The sequence below is a fragment of the Hemicordylus capensis genome, chromosome 1 (assembly GCF_027244095.1).
Source record: "Hemicordylus capensis ecotype Gifberg chromosome 1, rHemCap1.1.pri, whole genome shotgun sequence".
Classification (NCBI taxonomy): domain Eukaryota; kingdom Metazoa; phylum Chordata; class Lepidosauria; order Squamata; family Cordylidae; genus Hemicordylus; species Hemicordylus capensis.
Window position 1 is genome coordinate 293,789,520 of NC_069657.1, and position 27,996 is coordinate 293,817,515.

The following is a 27,996-nucleotide window of genomic DNA, read 5'->3' on the forward strand; positions in this document are numbered from 1 at the left end:
TACCAAGATTTTGAATCACAGTCTTGAGTCATCATCCCAATGGACCTAATTTGGCTCAAATCTCCAAATTAATTAATTAGATTAGTGATGACCAGGCCCATTATCATTGCTTGAGGTTATGGTAAATGTTCCTATTCAGTTTTACTGTTCAGAAGACATATTGGGATGGCCCTGTATTTGAGGAAAGAAGATCATTGCTGTTTACCAGTTTCCTGGATTGTCTGCTGTTTTCTTTTATTTTATTTTCAAATGGTATGCCCTGTTCTTCCCCGAGTGGGTCCTCAAAACTTGTAAACAACTGGAGAGCCTCATTTTCAATCCTCCTTTAGAAAGTCTTTAATTTCTCTGGCATGGCTAGGTAAAAACTAAAATAATTCTTTCCTCTCTGGGCCCAATGGTTGCTTATCACTCCCCACAGTGTTACTGTTTCTGACTGTATCAATATATAAAGACTATTTCATACCTCAAAGGGATGAGGCTGTGTGCGCTGGCGTTTGGGAATTTGGATAAATGTTCTGAGCATGACTGAAATGTTATATTATAATTATATTTGGAGTGTGACGGCTTAAAGAGAACCAGAACCACTACAGTGTAATCTGGTAAATGAAAGGTAAAAGTCTCATACAGAGTCTCAGTGGGTCTCCTAAAGCTTTATTCTATGATTTGCATAATTTTATGGTGCTGAGAATAAAGAGCATGGGAAGTTGTCAGTTAGATTGTAAGAAAGTGGGCTACAGCTCAGACCACTCTTCATTCGTATTTCTGTTTTGTAAAGAAAAATAAAAAGAGCCATATTTTAATAGAGGGATTTCAGAGGTAAGGTATCACTGCGGAAACTTTACCTTACCTTGAATATGACCTTGACTGCTTTCCTTGGTCCTTCAGTGGAAGGTACTGAATGCATCATAGCTGCATTCACTGAACATACTGTGCACTTTTAAAATAGGCAGACAAGGAGCCAGTGCCTATTCTGTTCACTCCAGTCCTCAAGACCATATTTGTACTACACACCTGCATAGTTCTTTGCCCCCCCACCCCCCGCCATTCTACTGTCAGGGCTTCCCCACAAAATCCTGGCTATTCTAGCTAATTGAGGCTACTGAGCTCCAGAGGGGAGATGTGGGAGCCATCAAATACAATAAAGAGTGTGAGCTTAACATATTGTGGCATGCTCAAGAAGAACACCAGAAGAAAAGGTTGCTGGTCTTTCCTATGCCATAGGATGCTGCTTGTGATTTTTGCTGCAAGAGGGGAAGAGCTGGTCTTGTGGTACCAAGCATGAATTGTCCCTTTTGCAAAGCAGGGTCCTCCCTTCCTGGTTTGCATTTGAATGGGAGACTACATGTGTGAGCACTGAAGATATTCCCCTTAAGGAATGGAGCCGCTCTGGGTAGAGCACCTGCATGCTTGAAGGTTCCCTCACTGGCTTCTCCAAGATAGGGCTGAGAGAGACTCCTGCCTTCAACCTTGGAGAAGTCTCTGTCAGTCTGTGTAGACAATACTGAGCTAGATGGACCAATGGTTTGAATCAGTATAAGGCATCTTCCTATGTTCCTGCGAACAGAATGATTATGAAGCACTGATTTCACAATACGTTCAGAATAACTGTAGTACTGAGAGTTCTCTTTTAGAGATCCCTACCTCTTTTCACATATAAGCCACCTAATGGCACAGCAGGGAAATGGCTTGAATAGCAAGTCAGAGGTCGCCGGTTCGAATCCCCACTGGTATGTTTCCCAGACTATAGGAAACACCTATATCGGGCAGGAGCGATATAGGAAGATGCTGAAAGGCATCATCTCACACTGTGCAGGAGGAAGCAATGGCAAATCCCTCCTGTATTCTACTAAAGACAACCATAGGGCTCTGTGGTTGCCAGGAGTTGACACCAACTCGGTGGCACACTTCACCTCTTTTCAAAGAACTACAATGCCCAGGTTTCTCAGAAGAGAGAAATGACTATTAATGCATTTTTAATGCATGGTGTGGACAGGTCCTGAGTGTGCAGGAGCAAGGCCCGCCGCCCTTTTATGCTCCACAGCAGACTGTACCTGTTTTGTGCTGCTTTTTTTCACTCTTCTGCATCAAAGCCTTCTAAAAACCTATTCACTTTTATTTTTCAAAGTAAGAAATAACAATAAAAACAGAAACATATCTCATCAATATCAGCAAATATAAAAAGGGGAGGAAAGAAGGGGAAACAAAATCAATAGGAGAAATGTAACCTAATATAAAGAAAAGGAAAGGGGTGGTGGACCAAGCTCCTGTAAGCTCTTATCCTCACCTTGATAGGCCACATCCAGCCTCACAGTCAAGATGTGGCTAAATACCAGTTGCAGGGGAGCAACAGCAGGAGAGAGGGCAAGCTCTCACCGTCTGCCTGTGGACTTCTTGGAGGCATTTGGTGGGCCACTGGGTGAAACCGGATGCTGGACTCGGTAGATCTTGACTTGAGCCGGATCCAGCAGAGCTGTTCTTATGTAAAGTCATGAAGATACTCTTAAACCAAAAAAGAAAGGTAAAGGTTTGAGCCAGTAGTAACAAAAGTAGTAACAATACCTGGTTCAGTACATACTGGTTCGATGTATTGGGCAGGGCACCAATGCATGGGTGCCCTGCTTATGTGAGGCCCCCAACTCTCAATGGTAAAAATTAGAAAATATTATCTGCAACCTTCACCCACCACAAATCCTCCTGAAACCTTGCTGCACCCAGAGGAAATCTAGCTGCTCCATGTGACCTGGCCCAGTTGTGTGAATGGAGGGAAGGTGGAGACAATGGGATAGACCTTTAAACCCATTCAGAATCCAAGGTCCAGATCCAGAGTCATGCTGTATGCAGATCTGCAGGCACAGTGAATTGTGGGAGAGGGTAGCTCCCATTCTCTGGCAACCCCAACACAGCAGGGTGGCCATTCCAGGGTGATGCCAAGGGTGCACATGTACACATGGTCTGGCTGGCAGGGGGCATGGTTTCTCAGCAACATGCCCACAGTCCCCAAGAAAAGGAAAGCAGTCTCCAGGGTACCCCTCCCTGTGGTTCCCCTGAACACAGAAACCTTGCTCTCTTTTGAGCCCCCGTGGGCTGACACTCTTGTAAGGTAGGTGTCAGTGGGAGAAGAGAATGTTTTGCCATTGGGCATCATGTCTTAATTTGCTTGGCAATTCTCTCTGCTTCCCTCTGATGGTCCTTCTCATGAGTTGTGTGGGGCTGTCCCCATGGCCTTTCGCTCTCATGCTTGGGCAGTGCAGCCCTGGTCAGGTGGCCGTATCATTGAAGAAGGGTCTTGGCTTGCCCATACTGATCCTGGTGACCAGTCTTGATCATGAATAAGCCAGGGGAACAGGAACCCCCCCCTCCCAAAGGGGAAGGAGCCGGGTCCCCCTTCCCCAAACTTTCAGTGAAATGAATAGAACTTGGCTGCTTGGGGATCCCTGCTGAGGACTACCTTATGAACCCTTCCCATAGCCCCCGCCCCCACAGCTGTTTTCATGGACAGGGGAGACACTGGGTACAGGCACAGACCTTCAAACCCGTTCAAAGTTCCCGGGCTTGGTTGGTCCGGTGTTGCACCATAAGCAGATCTCCCAATGTGGGGATTCCCAGGAGAGGACTGTCCAGGCTTCCTGCAACCCCAAGGGGAAAGTGAGCTCACCCTTCGGTGCCATGGGCAAGGGTGCACATCTCCACATGGGCAGGTGGGATGGCAGGCTGCAGGGTTTTACAGCAGTGTGGTGGCAGTCACTGAGACCAGGACAGCACTTGCCCAAGTACCAGTGTCCCTGCGGATATGCTGTATGGAGCATTCTGGTTCGGTATCGAGTTCCCTTAGGTTGCCACTCCCATGAGAGAGTGGTCCGTGGAATAATGGGATAGTGTGGCAGCATGTGCCGAGATTACCACCTAATACAACTAGAGTACTATCTTGTGCATTTTAAATTAGTTATCACTGATGGTTCTTCTCATGAGTAAGCCTAGGGAACAATAACCCCCAAGGGGAAGAGGCTGGGCCCTTCCCCCTTTTTATGTGGAAAAAATAGAACTTTGCTGCACCAGGTTCCCTGCTTGGGTCTGCCTTTTATATGTGACCCTGGGTTTCTCTCTCTCTCACATACACACACCCCACACAGCCATTTGCTCCCCTCCCAGCACCGTGCTGGAGTGCCCTGCTTATGTTGCTGCTCGGAGTGTTTGTGCTTCTGAACATACATCACTATTGCTCCCTTCTCAGGGAGCAAAGTACTTAGTGCCCATCCTGTCATCACGTGCCCTTTCCCTACTGCGTGCCAGGTGCGGGGAGCAAGGGACAGAGTGGGAAGAGGGGATCTTCGCTTGAGCGACTGTGCAGCTTGACAGGCTGACAAGTCTGGGATGTAGGAGACCCTACAGCCTAGCAACCCCTAACTGCATAGCTGATGGGGGGATGCTTATCCAAGGCTGCCAGCAAGGCTTGGAGCAGCCACATCCTCTGGTGGGTCTGCACCACCGCCTCTATGATTGTGGTTTGAAAACTGGCATGAAACCGCTGTTATGGCCACATTCGGCATCAAACGTAACACTTCAGTGGCAAAAGCTCAGGTGTTGGCAGTGAACCTTAGAGATAACGGAAGCTTCAATTTGGAGTTTGGTGAGGCAAACCAAAGGTTGCTTTCAGCCTGTAACCGCAGTTTCACATGTTCAGGCATACTGGAGTTCTAACCTTGACCACATTAAACTCTGGTTTGGCATTATGTCTGAATGTGGCCTATGTTTTTATAAATCACATCCTGCCCCTCCCCTGTAGCACCAGTGGGGTGTTACAGCACAAGCTCTTTGTTAGTCTAGATGTCAGCCAGTGATGCTGTTCTCACGCTCAGCCTAACCCAGGCTATGGAAGCCTAGACTGGGTAAGGCTGTGTTTGAGAACCGCCAGGATCCAACCTGATTCCTGTGGGCAGTGCAGCTAAGCCCAGCATTTTAGCCTGGACTTTCGCCTGGGTTAATGGTGCCAACGTGCTGTTAGTCCAGGCCCCAGGCCCATGTGTCTCCTCTCCAGCCTGAGTTAACACAGAGATGGGTGCCGAGATCACTCCTCTCCTGTGGGAATTCAGACATCAGCTTAATTGTGGAGTCTCCATCTAGGTCAGCCCGAATCCGAGAGATTTTATCTGCGAAAAACTCTTTAAACACATCACAGCGGGTAACTGATGACTCCAAATTCTGGTTCAAGGGAGGGGGGGCAGATACTAATCCCCTCACAACCCTGAACAACTCCACTGGACGTGAATTCGCAAAGGCAATACAGGCAGAAAAGAACCACCTCTTTGCCGCACATATTGCCTGAGCACAGATCTTTAAATGTGCTCTGTGTCGCAATCTGTCAGATTTGAGTCAAGTCTTCCTCCACTTGCACTCCAGTTGCCTACCTTGCCGCTTCAGCCCCCGTAGATCTTCTGTATACCAAGGGGCCAAATTTGAAGCGGGTCGGAGGGGACGCTTGGGAGCAATCGTGTCTACTGTCCTGGTGAGCAAGTTGTTCCAATTCTCACACCAGGGCATCAACAGATCACCAGCAAAGCTAGCATTCAATCCCTCCAAGGCTTCTTGGAATCTTAGTGGATCCAAGATAGGATCCAAGACAGACATAGACAGGATTTGCCCATTATCCAAAATATTGATATACCTATATATTTTCTTTTGCATCTAGGGTCAAAACTGACCCTAAATTAATGCTTAATGAGTATATATTAATCCCTTACCAAAGTTGCTATGATGGATAAGGGAAGCATGAAAAGAGACACATGGAGGCTATTCCCATGATCAATGGAAAGCGGGTTAAGCCCGCTTTCCGTTGATCATGGGAACCACCAGGCTCACAGGCGAGCCTGGTGCTCCCAAGGCAGCTAGCCCACCTAAAACACCCTCCCCCTAAATGAGGTTAACAGAGCAAGTGCTCTGTTAACCTCATTTTGTTGCTTGTTTGTTGCCGCGGTGCACAGCGACACAAGTAGATCTTTGGCCAGGAGGCTGCAAGCAGCCTTCCGGGCTCGGGGGTCACTCCAGGGTGCCCCACATGCTCATGTGGGGCATCCTGGGACTTCTGGGGGCTGCACGGACCCCGATCCCCACAGCCCCTGCCGGCTCCATGACGGAGCTGGCAGTTGTGTGGTTGGCCAATCCAGCTGTTCAAGGCTACGAGCTTAATTATCTGCAAGGAGAGGGGGCTAAGCCCGCTCTCCCCGCAGACCCAACAGAAGCTCTTCTCACTGGTCGTGAGAAAAGCTTCATGGAGTTAATGTCTGTTTCCATTTATTCCTCACGGTCAAGGTCAGTGATGTAAAAATATTGTACTACAAAAGGTCTATCTTTGGATGATTAAAAAATTAAAAAGCCCCCACATTTTATGGATGGTGTGGCAGTCATATTTTACTTCTTCACACAATGTTTGATTTTTGGAGCTCTAACTAAACTAATAAAGTAGTTTAACCGGGCAACAAAGTATATAAAAACCATCTAGCTCACACTGCTTGACTGACCTGTACATAGTATCTAGTGTCTGTAGAATTAATACTCAGCTACTTACGTTGTCAAAGAAATCTGTCCAGAATCTTCTTCCAGGCATGTAACTGCATCAGTGGAATATCAGTAAGCAAGCTATGGAATGGATATAGCACCTTAGGGAGCACTGTCATTTTAATTGCTGCTATTCATCCTATAAGAGAGAATATGTAGCCATTTCAAATCTGCAAATCCTCCTTAATTTCATATGTAAAGGATTCAAAGTTTTTGCCTTCAAATCTTGAAGCTTAGTTGTACTCTGGACCCCCAAATAAATACCACCAGTGTCCGTTGCTTTCAACGTAAAACTGGTCTCGGAATTCTTTTTTAGCTTCAGAGATGAACTTGAAGGTAATAAGCTCTGGTTTATCCAAATACCCTTTAAGGCTAGCTACAGCAGCAAATTATCTCAGCTCACAAAGTGCAATGGGTTCTTCAAAAATAATACAGTGTCGTCACCAGCTTAGATGTGACTTGTCCTACTTCAGTTCCATGCACATTTGGGTCATTCCTCAGAACAGTGGCCCATGATTCCATTGCCGGCACAAAAAGCAACAGGAACAGAGGACATTTCTGAGGAGTACATTCCCCTTTGAATACAAAGGGGTTGGGCAGGCAGCAGGCAGGCTTGTTTGTGAGCCCTCAGATTTGTTAGTTATCCCTTCCTATACAGAAAGATAAGATGGCTGGCTTCTGAAGAGGACATAGAAACTGGCAGAGAGGCAGGGGTGGGAAGCAAGACCCCATTTTGACACAGATGGTTTTCAGAGAGCCCCTTTATAAGTAGGGGATAGCCACTTTTTGAGGCTTCTCTCCGACTGCCCACCCAGTTTCTAGTCTGCAAAGAAAAGTGTAAAAGTATGGACGCCTGGTGAAACCCCCAAAGTCATGGTCAGGAAGGAAGAAGGGGTGGGTTTGATTCCCACCCCAGTGGATTCCCAGTGGTCATAGCATGGAATTTCTGGACCCTGTATGGTTTGTTTATTTTTACATCTACATTTCGCTCTTCCTCCAAGGAGCCCAGAGTGGTGTATGTGGCTATATTTATCCTAATAACAGCCCTGTGAGATAGGATAGGTTGAGAGAGAAGTGACTGACCCACACCTCCCCGCCACTGTGAGTTTCATGGCTGAGGGGAGTTGAACTCAGGTCTCCTAGTCCAACACTCTAACCACTACACCATGCTGGCTTTCCAATGACTAGCAAAAATAGAACAAATTATGCAAAATAAGAAAATAGCAGGAGATTTGCTTAACTGGCCTACTTTTTACTGAGCAAGTATTTAGCTTTCTAAGTGCTGGCTCTGAGTTTCCTTTCCTTGTCTCGGGAACTAGAGATACGTCTTTTCAGCGCAGAGCATCTGTAGACCAAGTTATCTGGCTGCCCGTGGCTGACACAAGTCTTCAAATATATGCATTCATCTTTGTCAATAATGGCACAGCAACCTCAATTTAGGAAGATGTCCCAGTATAATTAATAATACCAAACATATTACTCAGCCTTGATTGGTCTTCATCATTCCTGAGAGAGGGGTGTGTGCCAATACAAATACATGTAGCTATGGCATTTGAAGTGAGCTGCCTGTAGGACTGAAATAGCTTAATGGAAGAGGCAATCATGGCAAGGCACCATGTTTTACATGATATAATGGAAAAAGAAGAAATACTGAACCTTTAATTAAAAAAAACACACAAAACCCTTTTTGGATGAATGGGACCTATTTTTCTATACAAAATTGGTACTGAAACAACTGCAATAGCTCAATGCTGTGATAGCCATCTTTTGCCAACAATTCCTTGGAGGCAATCCTTATTAGACAATGATAGATGATAGGACCATTAGCTTTAATAATTGAAAGCTTACAAAACAATTCAAACCAATCATTGAAAAACAGTAGGCTATGCAAAGAATAATAGTGAATAATGGAGAAAAGATGGGGGAGGGGGGTCATTTCAAAAATATTTAGAAGAATGTTTTTTGTAGAGGATTTTATTTTGTATGCCTTTGTATTCTTTTCCTTATTCCTTGTAATGGATACATCTGAATAACAATTATCTTCCCAACATTTCAGAAGTTATTCCTACAGAGGAAGTTTCTCTTGTATGGATAGAAGCATTCAAGGAGGGCATTGAAGTTTCCACTCTATGGGTTGATCAACTAGCACATGTTGTTATTAGCCACTATCAGCCACTGCAGTCCCAAGTTATAAAGTCCTTTCCGTATGTTGCCTAAACATCATTTATTTGTCTGGAAACAGATATGAGCCCATTGTGTAGTGAGAGATTCTTCATTTGCATAGAATTCATTCTATGGCATCTGAGAATGCTGGCTTTTGAATGGGCTGGAGGTCAGGCAACTACTGACTACTCTGTCTTATCCCTTTAATCCACATTCCCAACTGTAACCAAGTTATAGTTTAGGATCTGTAATGGCTTTTGCACACATTAAATCCCTTTTCCCCTTTGTGCCTCCTTCCCGGTGTCCATGGTATTACCAGAGCAATATGGGAAATACCCACAAAGAAATAGTTCACACATAAATGCTGCTGTGAATTGCCTTCTAAAGCCCACTCACGATACTTTCATAATATATCCCACTTTGGGCAATCATGGGTGTGTGTATCTGTGTCTTGGTGTGCTTTTTAATTTGCAGAGATATTCTTCATTTTCTTACCCATAAAATGTAGCTGATTGGAACAGCTCACATCCATACCTGGCCACATCTCTGATTCAGGGCTGACAGTTTCACAAGCAAAATCCCCAGAGGTATTCCTCAAGCAAATCCACTTGACATTTCTCATGACTTACTAAATAAGAACCCAAATGAAATGAACAACATTTTTTCCCCCAAGAAATGCACTGAGATTACATTTTTGCAGGTTGGTAGCACTGTCAAATAAGTGATGCACTGTCACATTTTAACACATTAAGAAGTAAATCTAAACACATCATGGAGGCGTTTACAAATGGATGCTTATAAACCTGAAGGTTTGAAAATAGGATAGTAGCTGACATCCTGATTAAGTTTAGTAGAGGAAGTCCTACTGAAATGTAGTAGCATTATTGAATTATTTAGTCTCGATGCCAGCTAACATTCATATATATTGTGTGTTCTCCCCCGGTCAGCATGCTGAGAGAAGATTTCAAACCATGAACCTTTATGGCAATTCTATATGGAAAGCACTTCCTGACTCCATTGCCTGAGGTTGAATGCACTAGAAGGGGCCTGGAGAGGACAATTTGTAGCCCTCTAGGAAAAATGCAGCCCAACAGCCATGGATAGAAGCCCACCAGTGGCTTCATCAATCACCTGCATGCTTGAGGGATGAATCACATGTGACACTAGAAACATCATCTGAGCTTCTGACTTCTAAAATTTCAATTGAAAGAGCAATTTTGGGAGGATCAGGATTGGGACCCTAGCACACAGAGCAGGACATCTCACCATTTCCCCTCAACCACAGTCCTGATTAAAACCAACTCCCTTGGAATATGCTGTTGGCCTCAAATGAGAAGCTGCTCTTGGCACCAAGAGGAACTTCCCTTGCAATGCTAACACCAGCTTCAGGAAACAATGTCAACTGGAACCATGGTATGAGGGTAAAGGAAAGGGTTAATTATTATTTCTATACTTCTCAAGGCAGATTACATGCCAATTAAAAAAAAATCAGGCTTCTGACTGTGCTGCTGCTGGTTCGTAAAGCAGAATAACCCAATGAAAATGGCTAAGGAAGATCCTGACTGCAGATGACAGTCGCAGGGGATGGTGGATCTCCTCCACTGCATCACAGATGTAAGAGTGACTCATGGCTGCTATCTCTTCTTCTCAACAGCAGCTCTAAATGGCAGCAAGGGCTGAGGGGACAAGATGACAACAACCTCACTCCTATCTAGGTTTTTGGGCTGCTGTGGGAAGCCCAATGGAAATAACCCCCAGGAATACCTCAGAATACCCCCTCCCCACACACCAGGATTCCAATCCCAATACCCCAAAGGTGCTATTCTAATGTTGAATAAAAGGCAGAAGCTCCAAGGATCCTTCTAGTGTCACATGTGGTTTAATTCTGAGATTTTGGCAATGGGAGGTTGGCAATGAGAGGTCCCCTGTGGGTGACATTTGGCTTGGTGTGATGTGGGGGCCAACAGCAGGGAAAAAGAAACAGTTTCCTTTTGGTTTCTGAGGACTTGGGCTGGGGAATGCACACTTGCCATATCTGAGCAAGGTCCATCTGTGCTGGACTGATTCTACTGGTGTGTGACATCAGAGCCAAAGGCACTCTAACCCCCAGGCCCTGGAGCCGCAGTCTGTGACCTCCTGAGTCCGGGAGGGCCTCCAAATGTCCTGGGGGGCCTCCTGCCCCCCGCCACTGCCTGCACCAGCCACTGCCCTGCCCCAACATCATGGGGTTGCAATACTCAATACTCTCACTGTGCAGGCAGGCTCAAGGCCCAGACGGTCAGGCCCAACAGCTGCTGTGCCCGCCATTGGCTGCCATCAACACCGGAGGGGAGGCCAAGCCTGCTTGGCTCACCCCCTGGCCACACACATGGTGGTGGCAAAAATGACAAGGAGTGGCATGGCAGGCACAGGCAGCAGTGGGGCAGCAGGAAGCCCCCCAGGACAGGACAGAAGCCCCCCAGGAGGCCCCTCAAGAGAGAGGTTTGCTTGGAAAAAAATTAGGGGGCCTCATGGGGGGGGCTCGTTGTGGTGGTGGTGGGTCCTCTGAAATCCTTCAGGTCTGGGCACCAAAATTATCTAGGTGCACCCCTTACCGGAGCAACCCACAGCAATGTACATACCAGTACGTGTGCTGCATACATGAAACTGCACAACAGCAAATGAAGAGGAAAATATTTCACAGCATGTCTAGGCTGAAAAGCAGAGTAGGTAGGAAGGTTTATTGTAGCATGGGCATGTGCAAAGTTTTTGAACCAAGTAACAGGGTAGGGTCCCTTATATCAAATGCACACAAAGATGACATCCAACTGATGATTATTATTGAAGATCTCAATAACTCTCACTGGGCCAGCAACATATCAGTTCCTTTGAAAGATCCAAATTATTCTACCAAGTCCTTTTTCCATAACCATATAATTCCAAACCTAAAATCACACACACACACACACACACACACACACACACACACACACACACACACTGATCACAATAAAGTTGCATGGGCTACTGTCAATTAGGCCTGCACAGCATATGACTTCGAATTATGTGCTAATGTGATGTAGTGAGGTGGCCATCTTAGGTGGCAGCACCAGGTTAGCTTCTTCTAACCTAACAGCCCACTGATTCCAGCTGCCTGCTTCACCTGCCTCTGTTAGTGGATAACCCACCACCAGTAGCAGCAGAGGTAGTACAACGTAGGGGTGGAGAACGGAGTGGTAAGTAGTGTGGGGTCCTCTTTTTCAAAATGGAGTGAGTGAAGCAGAAGGAACCTGACACATTTTGTAATGCTCGCTTCCAGTGTGAAATGAGCATTACAGCCCAAAAGTTCTTCTGCCGAGGAATATAAATCTTGCTGACCTACTGACTTGTCTCCTACACATCAATCCACCCCACTCCTGGCCTCCAAGCCCTTTCCCATCCCTCCTCTTTGCCTCCAATAATTCAAGTGAGCATTCCACTTGACATCTCTTGGACAAGGCAGTTATATGTATAGACAGAATATTACCAACTTAACAATTCTAGGAAGATACTCTGGGGGGATATTGTACTTATTTAAGCAATAAACCAGTAGTCTTATGCAGAATTTTGGCCGAGTCCACTTAATAAGCAATAAATTAATATGTATGCACCTTTCCTTCCAAGAAATAGAAAATGCAACAGGCAAGATTATAAACAAGCACATTAATAAATATTCAGTGCAGCTAGTAAATGCATTTTCTAATATTCAAGTAATGTAAAGAGGTTTGGGATGAATTATAAGCAGTTCTCAATAGTTATTTCAGTTCTGAACCTAAAATGTCAAAAAAAAAGAGGCTGTAAAATTGTGGCTGCTTTTTATAATGCAGATAACAGATTGAGCTCAACTAACTATTTTGATAGAGGCTAGTCTAGTAACTATTTTGATACAGGCTAGTTTTCTGGAAATAAGAATTTTTGCCCTTGTTGTTATCAGCATGTGAATGAAAAGGATGAAAAGCTGTTCCTTGTGTTTTCTTGCTTATTGGCACCCAGGTCTTAACAGGCACACTATGGAATTAAAGGTCAAGAAGTTGCAAAGATGGATTTTGGGTTTCTGTGTGATTGTCACACAGTTGAAATCACAGTTCCTGTCCCTGTCCATTTGAGACTTCTTCACATAGGATGTCATCATCACTTTTACGACCTGCTCTTTATTTCTGGCAACGTTGAAATTCATTATAGTGGCGTTGTTTCAAAAAGTACCCTCCTCCCCCAGTGTTGGCCCTAGGTGTGTGTGTGTGTGTGTGTGTGTGTGTGTGTGTGTGTGTGTGTGTGTACCTTTGAAAAAGGTGCCTGAAGTGGGCTCCTCCATCTTTCCAAGGCAAGACATCTGCACATGACTTAGCAAAAGCACAACAGTTCTAAAATCCTTCATTCAGCTTCCCCACTGGTCTTTCGAGTACCACATCTAGGGCTTGGCAAAGTAGGCCTTTCAAACATTCAGGGTTTTCAGATAGCTCCCCAATCTTGCCAGGTGCTGGCTCCAACCATGATGATACTATTAATATTCCTTTTCTAGGATGTAAACTGCCTAGAGACATGGGTCGAGGTAGTATATAAATCCATAAAACAAACAAATAAAATGCATTCACCAAGAAATTGACTATTTTCCTTTTCAGGGAGTCTAAAAAGAGGGGTGATTTACAGCTTCTTCTGGACACTAAAGAGCATCTGATTTCTGAACCGCCTGGTTATAGTTCTCATCACTCCTTTGACCCCTGCTGTCCAATCTAACAGCAAATAGCTTGTGGTGAAAAATACTTTCCTTCTAGGATTGTATAAGAAAAACGTTGATTCGTTTCTTCATTTGGTTCTTTATTTGGTTTTGATGCTAAAAGTTTAATTCATGTTGGCATTCATTTGTTAAGGTTTTTTTTAAAAAAAAAACATGAAGGTTGCCCGCTTCATTGGCTCATTCATTCGTTCCTGTTGGTTTTAATGTGAAAATAAGATGAATTTATTCTCCCTCAAGCTTCACTGTTTTGTAACATCAGCATAAAAATTGTGGGCCTTCCAGGACCTCTCCATGGAATGAGGCACGCCAAACTCCAGACATATAGGACAAAGGAGACCTGCTTTATAGCCAATTAAAAAGGACATACTGGCACACCTTAACAAATAGCTTAGCAGCCTAGCTTTCTAACTAGCTGTAAATAGAAATAAAAGTTATAGACATTACAGGTAGGCACCCAGGTAGGCAAATCTGAACATCTTCACAGATAGAGAGACTGTTCTCACTTCTTGTAAATTTTGTATAAGTGTGTGATGCTGACAAATATAAGTACCATGGGAGATGATCATTTGTTTCGAAACATTATTCCAGGCAGCCTAAAGTAAAGTGTGTTGTCAAGTCGGTGTCTCCTGGCAATCACAGAGCTGTCTTCAGTAGAATACAGGAGGGATTTACCATTACCATCTCCCACATAGTATGAGATTATGCCTTTCAGGACCTTCCTATATTGCTGCTGCCCAATATAGGTGTTTCCCATAGTCTGGGAAACATACCAGCAGGGATTTGAATTGGCAACCTCTTGCTTGCTAGTAAAGTCATTTCCCTGCTGTGCCATTAGGTGGCTCCAGGCAGCCTCGCTATCTAATAATGTCATGAGAGAGAGAATAAGATAACTAGGATATGTGGCAATTAGATATCACTACTGAAAAGCTGATTTCAAATGAACGTCCTACTCCTGCTAACAGGAACACCTCCTTAAACTCACACAGAAATCCACTGAATATATATTCTGGGACAACATAGAATAACGTAGTGTGTGATGGTTGATCAGTACTGGGAAATAGAAAGGAAGCTGATGAAGACCCCGTGAACCAACCTTGGAAATGAATTGCGGGATCTCAATAAAGCCAATATGAGAGAACCTTTGCAAGCTCCTGAATTCTTTCCAGCAATGACAATCTGAGCAGAGTAGAACTGCTGACTACCCTTGCTCCATGGCTCCATTACTTTAAATAGGGGGTGAATTCAGATGCTTCTGTGGCAAAAAAAAAAAAAAGGCTGTAGAGAAAACCCAAACTTTCTGTGCAAGACCTCGTAAAGCTGACTTCCTAACCCTCGTAAAGCTGACTTCCTAACCCTAACCTTTGATTTTTGCCCCTATGACATCCGAATGTATGTCCTATTGAACACAATAAAGTGACTGAGCTCCATTAAAAAAATTTTATTTTTACATATATATCCCGCTTTTCCTCCAAGCAGCTCAAAGCGGTGTACATGGTTATGCTTATCCTCACAACAACCCTGTGAGGTAGGTTAGGCTGAGAGATACATGACTGGCCCAGAATGATTCTAGTCATTTCATTTCATCCCCTGGAAAATTGGGGGAAGGGGACAAAGGCCTATTCTCCAGTCATGAAGTCCCCCGGGGCAGTTAGCTTTGCTTCTCTTCACCATTTAACAAAGGGCAGCCTTCTGCCCTTTGGAGACATTACAAACTGGATGAAACAGAGGACAGCTAGCTTCTCTTGGAAATGGTGGAGCAGGAATCCTACACAGTCTTTTGCTTCCAGGAGAGAAAAATGTCCATGAAGTCTTCTCACACCTTCAACCCCTCAGAAGCTGCAGTAGGAGCTGAAGAGAACTTGGGAAACAGGCTTAGATATGAGAAGCCTGGGCTGATGCTGGGTCTTGGAACCTTCTCTTCTGGAAGGCAGGCTACTTCTCAAGTCTTGGTCAGGCACCTGAGATGGATACTTTTCTTGTCTCTCTTCACTCAACTGGAGCTTCCTGTGTTTGCTCCCTCCTGGTCTTCCCTTCGTTTCATGCCTGACCATCTGGGTCATTCAAACCCAATGACTATACACTCCCAACAGGTAGAGAGGTTATCCCATCACTCCATGAGTAAAGGATAAAGATACTAGGTACAGATGCTTATTTTATCTTATTTTATTTTAAAATATCTGTATCCTGCCCCTCCAGCACCATTTGGATGACCAAGTTAAAGAGTATTCAGTAGGTTTGGATAGTGCCCATAAGGCTGAAAAGTTCCAAAAAGGACTAATATGATACTCCATAGAACCGGAGTCATTTTATCCCATTTTGGATAGCTCAGGCTATTTTTTTCACCTCTCAGGGAGTTACAACTGCATCCAGTTTGGGAACCAATCCCAATTCTGGAGTTCTTTAGGCCTATGTTGCCATCCTACTTCTCAAGTGAAATAGAGTTATATTTCATAGAAATGAATGACCATTCATAATATCTAAGATAGTTTTAGGTATTTATGAGTAAGCAGCTCTCTAATGGAACACCTATGGCACAGGTAGTGTGCACTTAAACTAATATGAACTTCTATAGAATATAAATAACTGAAGTTCCAAGCCTTCTAAATTTATTTTAAATGGTCTCTAAGTAATAAAAAGTCATATAAAAAGGATAACCTTTGAAAAATAAGTCTCCAGAACTCCTTATTTATGGATCAGTATGTGTTTTCCAAGATCTGTTTCATCAATCATATATCTTCTGGAATGGGGATGAAACTTTCTACAGGCTAAGCAGTTCCATACATACATAATGTGATCTCTTTTCTCCCTGAATATTGCTGTGTAATACAAAAGACCTTGGATTTCCATCAAATATTTCTTTCGGTCAGAGTATGGGTATGACTGTATGTGCAACTCCATTGTGTTCAAAATATAACATGGAAAGTATCACGTCATATAACAGAGGGTTTATGCAGTATGAATGTATAACATTTCCTTCTCACTAAATTTTCAAATTATCAGTTTCCCCTAATTTAAACTGGTTTATAAAAATCAGTCTATAAAAATCTACCCAAACCATTCACGCATTCTACATAAAGCCAGTCTATAAAGCTTGAGGTTTAAAGCTTGAGGCTAGTCTTTTGAGGACAAACTATACATTATATTAAATATACAGATGATCAAACCACATGCCACATAATGCATGTTGTAAACCGCCCTGAGACGTTTTGGAAGGGCGGTATACAAATCAAATCATATCATATCAATCAATCAATCAATAAAATGTCATCAGCCCTTCAGTCTTTGGTTTTTGTTTACTAAATAGCAGCTGCTGGATGAGCAGCAATCAGGACTGGAACCATGGCACCCACTATGATCCAGGTTAGGATCCATTGCAACTACAATTTTCCATGGGGACAAAGGGTTAAATCCCCTCTTCTCCTGTGCTGAGCTCCCAGTCATGATTGTTCCCCCTCTCCAGGGCTGATATTTTGGAAACAAAAACCAGGATGGAAGGATTGATGACCAGAGGCGTAACTAGGGAAAATAGCGCCTAGGACAAACACTGAAATTGCGCCCCTGTCCAAACAGGAATGATGGGACTTGTAGTCAACAGTATCTGGAAATCCTTGTTAAAAGGAACACTGTACCATCTAGACATGGTTGTTGATCAAAACCTGAAAACATGAGCCATCTCTGTAAAAGACTTAGAACAACAGTCAGGAGTTATGCGAGGATTCCAAGTGTCATTTTCTCTGTCTCATCTCATTCTTTTTTTAAAAAAACATGACTTTGTCCTAGAGGATCACCTGCCCAAATAGCCACTAGCAAAATAGGGGAAGAAGAAGGTGGTGGTGGTGGTGGTGGTGGTGTCTATAAACCAGTGAATGATTCCTGCCAGCCTTTGTCTTATGATGACTGTTGGCTCATGACGAGGTATATGTGCATTCACCACACCAGTGCTTACTTTGACACCAAGAGGGAGGAGGATACATTAGTTTGCCACACTAGACAGAGGCATTTGTGTGGAATGAGGGAAAATGCCTTTTCTGAAAGCTGCTTTGTAATTACTTTGTTCTCATGGAATGGGAAAGTGTCTTTGCAATCCAGTGCCTTTGTAATTGTTCCATTCTCCATTTTCTGAGATAGAAACTGCTCGAAGTTTTAGGGCGATGGTTCAGACGCAAAGAGTGTGAGACAGAACTCAGGTTTGCACTGGTCAAGAAATGGTTAATAGGGTTTGTAAGTTGCCTTGCCAAATTGCAAGCTGTAAAGCCATACATTTGCTGACAGGCTAGAGTGTGGAAAGAGGCCCCCCTTTCCTTGTATCTCCTGAAAAGAAAAGTCTGCAAAAATAATACCTCAAGGACATCTGGCTAGAGAAGAAGAGAAAGATAGTAGAAATGCTTCATTGTACTGGAGGAATGTTTGTCTAATCAGCAATGATTATAATATTTGTAATATGACGGACAATGATGTTAACCAATGAAACGATTGGTCCCTCGGGGCTGAATGTTGACGCCCAGCTATGTAATTATGCCAAAGTATAATTACCTAAAACAAAGGCAGCTGCACGCGACTCTCTGGCAGACCGTTAGGTACAGAGGGAAGCCACCAGCGCTGGTTTTTGGGGTAAAACAATAAAAGGTGATTTTGCTTCTTTCAGCCATCTCTGCCGTCTGGTTTATGGTTCTGGGGAATTTGTTGCCCCTCAGGTAACATTTGCAACAGGAGCAGACAGCCAAGTTCTGTCAGGGCCAAAACCAGCCCCTGCCAGACTAAGAGCCCCTGGTGGCGCAGTGGTAAAACTGCCGCCCTGTAACCAGAAGGTTACAAGTTTGATCCTGACCAGGGGCTCAAGGTTGACTCAGCCTTCCATCCTTCCGAGGTCGGTAAAATGAGTACCCAGAATGTTGGGGGCAATATGCTAAAATCATTGTAAACCGCTTAGAGAGCTCCGGCTATAGAGCGGTATATAAATGTAAGTGCTATTGCTATTGCTAAGAAATCATTGTAATTCACCCCTTCCTGTCACAAGCAGTGTGCTGTTCTTTTATTATTGACTCTAACTCTCAAATATCCCAGTCATGGATGGAAAATTCAGGGTCAATTTACAAGAGACACATTTTCTACATGGAAGTTTCTTCTGTGCAGGTGTTGTGCAGAAACCCATGTGTAGTGACAGCCAGGGGCATAGCAAGGTTGGAATGGGCCAAGATAAGATTTTAAAATGGGCCCCCAGCCCCTCAAAGTCCAGGGCCTCCACACACCCCAGGCCCCCAAGGATTTAAGTCTGATATTTCAAAATAAGTATGCTGCCTGGAAATACATTTCACTGAATACGCACATGCACACTTCACAGTATATAGTGATATACACTGAGTACTATATATTTGTGCTACTATTAATGCCTAGAACACACTAGCAACGCTAATTATTAAAATGGCCCCCTCGCTGCAGATTAGCAAAGGAGACTTTCAACCATGCAGGTGAGCCTATGTTTGTTTTCTCAGAATTCTGAACAAATTCAGTAAAGTTTGATTCCAGGAGGTTTTTCACACGAGGCTTTTAAAGCCCTTTAACACACATCTCCTCTGGAATGGAGGTGCTGCATTCACATGTTGGCCAGATTTAACCTGAATTCCTTGCAAGTTATTGGAGAGCAGTTCACACACAAGAAAAATAAAATAAAATAAAAGCACAACACATGCTTCACAGTTCTCACTCAGACCTTCTGGGATGCAAAACAACTTGAACATAAGTGCATTTATGAATGAATGAAAGAAAGAAAGAATGAATAAATATTTGTTCCAGAAGTTTTTGTAATTTTCTGACATGAAACAAGCCACTTATAGGCCTTTTAAGATAGTTTTTGTTTTTAAAGCCAGCACATTTTTCAGTCTGTTTTAAATTAAATATTCAGAGACTTCTCAGTCTCGCCCCACCACCCATATCAAAGCCCTATGGCAAGCAGATCCCTATATAGGGGGGTAACCACATAAAGGAATTCACAGCCTACCTGCAAAAGCTGTGCTGGATGGTCTGGTCTGCTGCAGGGAGCTCTGACAGCCTCCTTCCTGCCTTTCTTGGGGCCTGCCGAGTTCAGGCTTCAGGGAGGCCTACTCGGAGGAGGCCTCTCTGGAAGCCCCGCCCACCCGCCGATCAGCTGAGAGGCGGAGAGAGAAGAGCTCTGCAGTTTGCAGGCTTCTCCGATCCTAGGCCTCTTTGTCGATCCTAGGCCGGAGCTGGAGGCAAGTGGCTGAGGGGCCCTGGGGCTGGGCAGGTGGGCAATGGGGTGGGGGTGGTAGGAACTGGCATGGTGCCCCCACCTCAGTGGCGCCCGGGGCACGTGCCCTGCCTGCCCCCCCCAGTTCCGCCTATGTTGATGACATACTTTATGTAATGTGTGGCTCGAATTTTTCTTTTCTAAAGCAAAAGATGTCTGGATTTTATCTTGTACAGGTTGAAGATGGACCTATGGTCTGACTCAGAGTAAGGCAGATTTCTATGTTCCTATGAATGTTGCTGTCAGAAAGGGTGCAATACAGTAAAAGCTAAATCCTATGCCCTTCACATGTTTAACTCTCTTGTTAAAATCAGTGGAATTTTAGAATGCCAACTTTGCCTGGATCGTTTATGTAGTGTCAATCAGACTGGAGCTTAAACTACTACTACAACTACTACAACAAATATTTATATATCACTCTTCAACCAAAGTTTTCAAAGCAGTTTACATAGAAAAATAAATAATACATAAATAAGATTGTCCCGACCCCAAAGGGCTCACAATTTACAAAGCCACTTAAACAACAGCCACTGGAGGGATGCTGTGCTGGGGTTGGACAGGGCCAGTTGCTCTCCCCCTGTTAAATATAAGAGAATCACCACTTTTAAAAGGTGCCTCTTTGCTCAGTTAGCAGGGATAAAAGTAAAATTTTACAAAAATACAACTCAAACATAGGGGTGTGCACGGAACCGCAGAGCTGCGGTCCGGCACTGGGGTGGGGGGTTCCATCTAGGGCGGGGGGGGCTTTACTTACCCCTCCCGCGCTTTCCACACACTGCAGCTGTAATTATTCTAATAATCGCTCCTCCGTTGGCGGCTCCTCCGATGGCTCCTCCAGTTAAAAAAATGGCCGCCCCCTTGTAGACCCGGCCCCCTGCTGCTGCCGCCCCCTTGAAACCCCCTCCCGCCCCCTTGAAGCCCCCTCCCGCCCCCTTAAATCTCGCCCCGGGCCCCGATCGATAACTTCAGAGGCGAGCGGCGGGGAGATATCCTCCCGCCCCCTTCCCTGCCGGGCTCAGGCTGCAAATGACTTTAGGAAGGCTTCTGCACGCGCAGAAGCCTTCCTAAAGTCATTTGCAGCCTGAGCCCGGCAGGGAAGGGGGCGGGAGGATATCTCCCCGCCGCCCGTTTCCCTGCCGGTCTGCAAAGGTAAAAGTACTTTTGCAAAAGTACTTTTACTTTTGCAAAAGTACTTTTACCTTTGCAGACCGGCAGGGAAACGGGCGGCGGGGAGATATCCTCCCGCCCCCTTCCCTGCCGGGCTCAGGCTGCAAATGACTTTAGGAAGGCTTCTGCGCGTGCAGAAGCCTTCCTAAAGTCATTTGCAGCCTGAGCCCGGCAGGGAAGGGGGCGGGAGGATATCTCCCCGCCGCTCGCCTCTGAAGTTATCGATTGGGGCCCGGGGCGAGATTTAAGGGGGCGGGAGGGGGCTTCAAGGGGGCGGGAGGGGGTTTCAGGGGGGCGGCAGCAGCAGGGGGCCGGGACTACAAGGGGGCGGCCATTTTTTTAACTGGAGGAGCCATCGGAGGAGCCGCCAACGGAGGAGCGATTATTAGAATAATTACAGCTGCAGTGTGTGGAAAGCGCGGGAGGGGTAAGTAAAGCCCCCCCCGCCCTTGATGGAACCCCCCAAACTCCCCACCCGAACCAAAACCACCCCGTGACCGGACCGGTCTGGAGGCCTTTAGAATGGCCTCCGAACCGATCCGTGCACACTCCTACTCAAACATTTGGTACAATTAGTCCTCGGATTTTGTCCTTTTTGTTGGCAAAATTCAAATTAGATTATTTGGGTTTCCAATCTGAAGAGGAAAGGTAGGGCTTTTGGGAAAGTACAGCATAAACCTTTCATGTAGGGTACTACATGTCACTGTGGAATATCTTTAGGAAAATGGGCATCCGAGAACATCTCATTGTTCTCGTGAAAAACCTATACACAGGACAGGAAACCAAAGTCTAGATGGAACATGGTAAAACAGACTGGTTCCAGATCAGCAATGGAGTAAGATGTATACTTTCCCCTTATTTAATTCAATTTATATGATGAACATATACTGAGGGAAGCTGGATTGGAAGAAGATGACCGTGGTTTTAAAGTTGTAGGAAGAAACATCAATAACCTGCGCTACGCTGATGACATTACTCATCATGATAGCTGAGAATGTGGCTGATCTGCAAGAATGTGATAGCTGAGAATGTGATAGCTGAGAATGTGGCTGATCTGCAAGCTCTAGAAGTGAATGTCAAGGAGTGCAGTGGAAAAAAACGGGACGATGACTAAATGTAAAGAAGACTAAGCAGTTACAGCAACCAGCCTCAGACTTGATAATGAAGACACTGAAGTGGTGGATAGCTTCTGCCTTTTAAGATCGACCATCAACAGTAAAGGATCCAGCAGTAAAAAAATATGCTGCAGGCTAGCATGTAGGGTACAATGAAGGCCTTGGGAAGTATACTTAGATGCCATGACATGTCTATACCTACAAAGATTAGAATCGTCTGGACAATGGTTTTTCCCATGACACTCTATGGATGTGAAAGCTGGACTTTGAAGAAGTAGGATAGAAAAAGTATTGACGCTTTTGAACTTTGATGCTGGAGAAGACTTTTGAGGATACCATGGACAGCCAGGAAAACAAACAAATGGATCATAGAACAAATCAGTCCAAAATTTTCACTCAAGGTACAAATGACCAGGCTCAAATTATCATACTTTTAACACCTTGTGAAGACCCAGCTCCCTTGAGGGGTTCATAATGCTGGGAAATGTTGAAGGAAAGAGAAGAAGACGACCAGTAACAAGATGGATGGACTTGATTATGATAGCAATGAATGTACTCTAAGCAACCACATAGATAGATTTGTTTCAGGATGATCTGTCTTCAACTCAACTTTTAGGTCTTTCAGTGGTGCATTCATCGCTGTCATTATTGAGTCCATCCACGTTGCTGTTGGTCGTCTTCTTCTCTTTATTATTCATTCAGTTACTGAAAGTAGCAATAACTGTTGCTGCAAAACATGAAGTTTAATTACTTTGAGACAAAAAATCTCAAGTTGGCCCTGTCCTTGATCAGAGAGCTTTGACTAGTGGCTTACCTAGCATGTCAAAGCAAGTTAGATACTGTTTTTACAGACATGTGGGTGATTAGTACCAGAAAAAAAAAATAGGAAGCAAGCCCGGCTGGTTCCTACTTTTGTATTTCCAAAACATATCATATTCTGCACTAATACCTGCTGTTCAAGAACTATATAAGTCTTTCAGCCTACAGATATCCTTGAAGGGAATCCAACATTTAGATATCAGCAGCAAAATGCATTACAAAGATTGCTAGTTAAAATAACTTGAAATAACTACATTTTAATAGGACACATTTAAAAGGACACATCTAAGCACATTGCAAAACAATCCATTTGAACTTCGTCACAATGCAACATTGTCATTTATTATCATTTATTGTCATTTACAACATTTATGTCATTTATTGTAAGAAATACAGGGAGTTTTCCAAACGGCGATTTACTCCTACTTCCCAAGAAGCATTGGATTGGGGGGATGTCAGATAAGGGGTGAATTTACAGCAACTTCAGAACAGTAATAGCAAGGTGCAGCCAGCAGCATTATTCAGCTATTTTTGTGATGGTTAGCAATTAATGCATAATACAAGTTGCCCTTGTTATCTGCAAGCATTCTGTTCTCGCTTATAACCGTGGATAATGAAACTGCGGCTAACGAGACCTTGAGTGAATGGGAATTGGGGAGTTAGATTCCCAGAGGTCAAAAAGAGGCAAAGAAGGCATAAATAAGAACAATAAATTAACATACCATGCTCCCTAGATCACCAGCTGTCAAGCGATTTTTAGGTCCGCAGATAACAAGGTGAGGTTACATATCCTGAACGCAGATACATAAAAATGAAGGAGCCAGGGCCATGGATAACAAGGGCCACCTGTATATGCATCTTTCAAAAGTTGCACTTTGGGGGGAGTGTCGAAAACAGTTGTGTGTGATACTCTGGCACTTTTGTGGAGCCAGATGGAGAGACCCTTGAGATAAAGTATGAGCTGGAGGTGTGGCTACCTTTGGGGAGTGTTGGCTCTGATTTATTTTTTATTTTCATCCATGTTCTAGTGCTCTAACAGCAGTGCACTAGAACAACAGGAAGGTTCAGCTACTGCAAAATCCACATCGGGTTTCAAGCTCTGTAGTGGGGGGATGCAGGGGTAGGGGAGATTACCGTATATGCCCAGTATACAGAAAAAGCTAAGTTTGGAGCGTCTTGTAGAGGTCAGGAAGCCTATGTTCTCATATATATATATATATATATAGAGAGAGAGAGAGAGAGAGAGAGAGAGAGAGAGAGAGAGAGAGAGAGAGAGAGAGAGAGAATGTTCTTGTATACCAACGTATACCAATACATCAGATGTATACCAATGTATACCAATACAGCAGAGCAGCCCAACAACATTTCCTTTCATAAATGGAGAAAGAATAAAAGTTCTGTAGTGCCTTGGGAGGGCACCTGCATAGTGCTCTGCTGTCCCATGAGGTATCCTTTTCAATGAGGTAGTGATGTGGTAGATCTTCCAGCTGCTCTAGTGTACTGGTGTTCTAGTGTTCTTGCACAAGAACAACATTGGAGAATTGTCATTTAAAAAGAATTTCCAGGAGACAGTAAGAATGGAAATTGCTTCCATTCCAGAAGGAAGCTTTCTACCCACCCCCTGGGGAGTCTCTTTACTTTCTGGGCACAGGTGAATGTGCCAACTGGAAGCAGGAAATGGGAGCCTTCTCTACAACCCCTATTGGCCAGAAATGAGTGGGATGGATCGGGGGGGGGGGGGGGCTGCTGTGTGCACAAACCAATGTTTGAAAAAAGTAATTAAACATAATCAACTGTAATAAAAAGCAGCAATGTGAATGGCCTTGATTTGCTCTGATTTATGTTTATTTTCACTTTTACATTCTTATACATGTTTTATATACTCTCATCCTAATTTACACCACTTCTGCAGTAAAGACACCAGTCTGGGAAACCTCCAGGAATAGCTAACCACCCCCATGTACCCAGAGCTACCATTTGTCCATGGGCATGTCAAGGAGAATGAATGCTTGCCCAACACATGGCTTTCAGAATTGTCTTCTCCCCGTCTGCTTCTGTTCTTCTAGATAATCCAAAGATGCCCAAGGAGAATCAGGAGGAAGTGAAGAAAACTACGTGTAACCCTATAAAGCCTCCTCTCTTTCACTTCCTGGAACGGGTGTAAAGATCATCTCCTCCAGCTGGCATTTGGTGCAGCAGTGTAGTTTTTGTTGACTTGTATCTGTCTCACTGTTTACTATATTTCAGAGCGTTTCGTGTTTTTTATTGACTTTATTTTGCTTTTATACTCGTCTGCTGCCTTGAGTACAGGAAAGGCAGCTTGTAAGTGATTTTAATAAATAATAAAGAGTCTGTCTTCCTAGACACAATCCAGCTGTTTACTAGGTTACTCGCTGTGGTAGGCAAAGCACCACGATTACATGGGGCTTTTCCTCTATTCATATCTGAAAAGTTAAAAGAGAGAATCCCCAACATGGCCAGGGTCATGGCCATAATACATAGGAATAGAATTTTGCTCAGCAGATCTGAAAAGACTCTGTGTCTTCCGGCCTTTTGATTGCTGCTATCATTCTTTGTCCCCTACAGACGAAGCTCATATCACTTCTGGATTACCAGCAGAGTGGTGTCTCTGCATGCCTGAATTCAACAGCCATTCTCCATATAGCTGACTTCCAGCAGAGCAGCAGCCAGGTGACCTTGGTTGGGCTCCCTGTTTCACTTGAACCTCAAGGAATCTTGAGCAGCTCTGTTTTCTTTGACAAAACTGTGTGTGTTTGTACCACTCCATTTGGCACCTGCTGACTCTCCTGTAGCTCTACTGGCTGTCCAGTTTCCCTGCCTATATATGCCTATATTTAAACCACTCCACACCACATTACATTTGCCTATACCTATGCCACAATGTCGGCATGCCTGGACCTACTCACCATGGTGCATCAGCTTCATTCCTCATGCAGCACTCCACAGCTCTAGGAGGCAACAGCATTATTTTCCTGGGATGAAGGCCCAGCAGACTTCTAGCAGAGACATCAGGATTAAGTGAAGCAACACAGAGACTTCTCTTGTTCGTTGTCATGCAGTGCTGAAATATGTCCCCAGCACCATAGCATGGTCATAATGCAATGCAATAATATTGTATAGTAGCAATTACATTTTCAATTTATCTTTGTAATGGTGTCACTAGCCTTTGCCATTGTAAAATGGATTTGTAAATAATAGCTTATTTCACAGTCAGAGACAACACCAATCCTGAGAGGAAGTTCTCATTAAAGCTCTTGGGAGCATTCCATTTGGAATAACATCCAACTCAACCCTATGCCATAAAGCCAATCAGGCTAATATGTCTTGCCATGGATATATTAATCTGCTAATGGATCTTACCAACTCCCCACCCCCACCCCACCCCCCACAAGGATAGTTTTCACTCTTCCTTGAGCAGCAGGGAGTTGTAGAAGATTTTCTAATGTTTAGCTTTCTTTCTAATGGAAGATAAATGGGGTCTTCTATAGTTATGCAAAGTTGACTTTATATTCAAATACTTGGTTGAAATCCACAGTTTTCCAAGTTTATTTTGTTCCTCCATATGACTTTGAGACAGTTCACACAAATGTCATTCAAAATGAATGGCATTCGTGTGAAGTGGCCGAGAGTTATATGGAGAAACAAACTTGGGTACTCCAATAAACAACCATATGGATAAACTTTAGTGCAAACTGTCTGGTTACAGAGTGGCAGACACATCACTTCTGTGATCACAGCTGCATTTTCCCAAACTGTTGCAATGACTGAAAATGCTGTGAATGTCACAGTATGATTCACACTAAATTTCTCCATTCAGTTGTGTACCTGACTCCATATTTTTGGGGAGAAAAAGTACTGGTTTTCCCCCACCATGAGCCAGCCCTCTGTGTCTGTGGAAAACCTACATAAATAGCAATCCAATTTAGTTATATTTCTTAATTTCTGAACATTTTGGCTCAATTTATTTGGCTTAGGAAAGCCGAAGAAAGACAACGCAAGATAATAATAATAACGCAAGATAATAATATTTATTGGACCAGCTAGGTCTTAAAATTGTATAGCAAGCTTTGAAGGTACACTGGCCTTCAGAGACAAAGCAGAGAATGAGAAATATACATTGTTTTGGGGAACTGAACAACTCTGGACTATTTGGCTAGATCAGACCTGCATAGATTAGACTTCTGGCCTATCACATACCTGCTAACATGTCCCTATTTTTGCATTCACCTCAACAGGAAAGGAGGGACATGTTGGCAGGTATGCAATCAAGCTAATGGAGGCCTCCAGCTGTCTTTTGGCCTACTAGGTCAAAGCATCTTCCTGTGTTTATTTGTATTAATTTATTCCCTGTATTTGTATGCTGCTTCCTAGCAAGGCTCAATATACAGGTGGCTTATTGAACCCTTGTAAGAGACTATACATTGTGCAGACACGAGCTAGCTAAAGAGGAAGCTATGAAGCATCCGTTTGTATTTTTGCTTGGAACACTTAAGCCTGAAGAAGAATTCTATACAACTTGAAGCTACCTTGAAGTATTTCGAAGAACAGCTAGTCCAATAAAATTTATAATCTCGGTGTTTTGCAGTATTTGCAATCAGAACAGAAATGTATGGCAATATGAAAAGAACGACTGGATTAAGCTATGATTTCTGGGGGGAACCAGGAACAAGTTAAGAGCAACTCTCATTTCTTGCTTAACTTGAGAGATGAGAGGCCACAGACTGAGAGAGATCTGTAAACCATTTTGCTTTAAATAAAATATAAAATTTGTTGGTGAGGCATTGAGTCTGTTTTCTGATTTAAGCAAGACAAACAATTTGAAACACTACAAAAATATTTCTGATGTCATGAAGAAGACTAGCAGGCATAGAAAACAACTCTGACACCTAATGCTTCTTTCATCACAACGTTTTCAGGAGCTTCTCAGTAAACTATCAGCATCTTTAATTCATTTCATTCTGGAGTCTTTCAATCAGCTCAAGCAAATGTAATTATTTTTGTCTTCCAGAAGACACAGTCTTTTTATTTAGTTTAATTATTCCAGGTCACTAGCTTTCCACACATGCTTCCTAGAGACAACAAATGAGCATGATACTTGAGCTGTGGTGCTTCTCTGATATTTTGAGGTCATTCACACAATC

The 27,996-nt window shown here is 43.8% G+C and overlaps 1 long non-coding RNA gene across 1 annotated transcript in view; it reads left to right on the forward strand.

Annotated features, from left to right (window-relative positions):
• The window catches only part of LOC128340872 (uncharacterized), a 181,218-nt gene extending 153,586 nt beyond the window's left edge, over positions 1 to 27,632 (forward strand). Inside the window, exon 3 of the long non-coding RNA XR_008314050.1 lies at positions 25,421 to 27,632. This is a non-coding gene — a long non-coding RNA (uncharacterized LOC128340872). The remainder of the gene's footprint in view (positions 1 to 25,420) is intronic.
• The last annotated feature ends 364 nt before the right edge of the window (positions 27,633 to 27,996 follow it).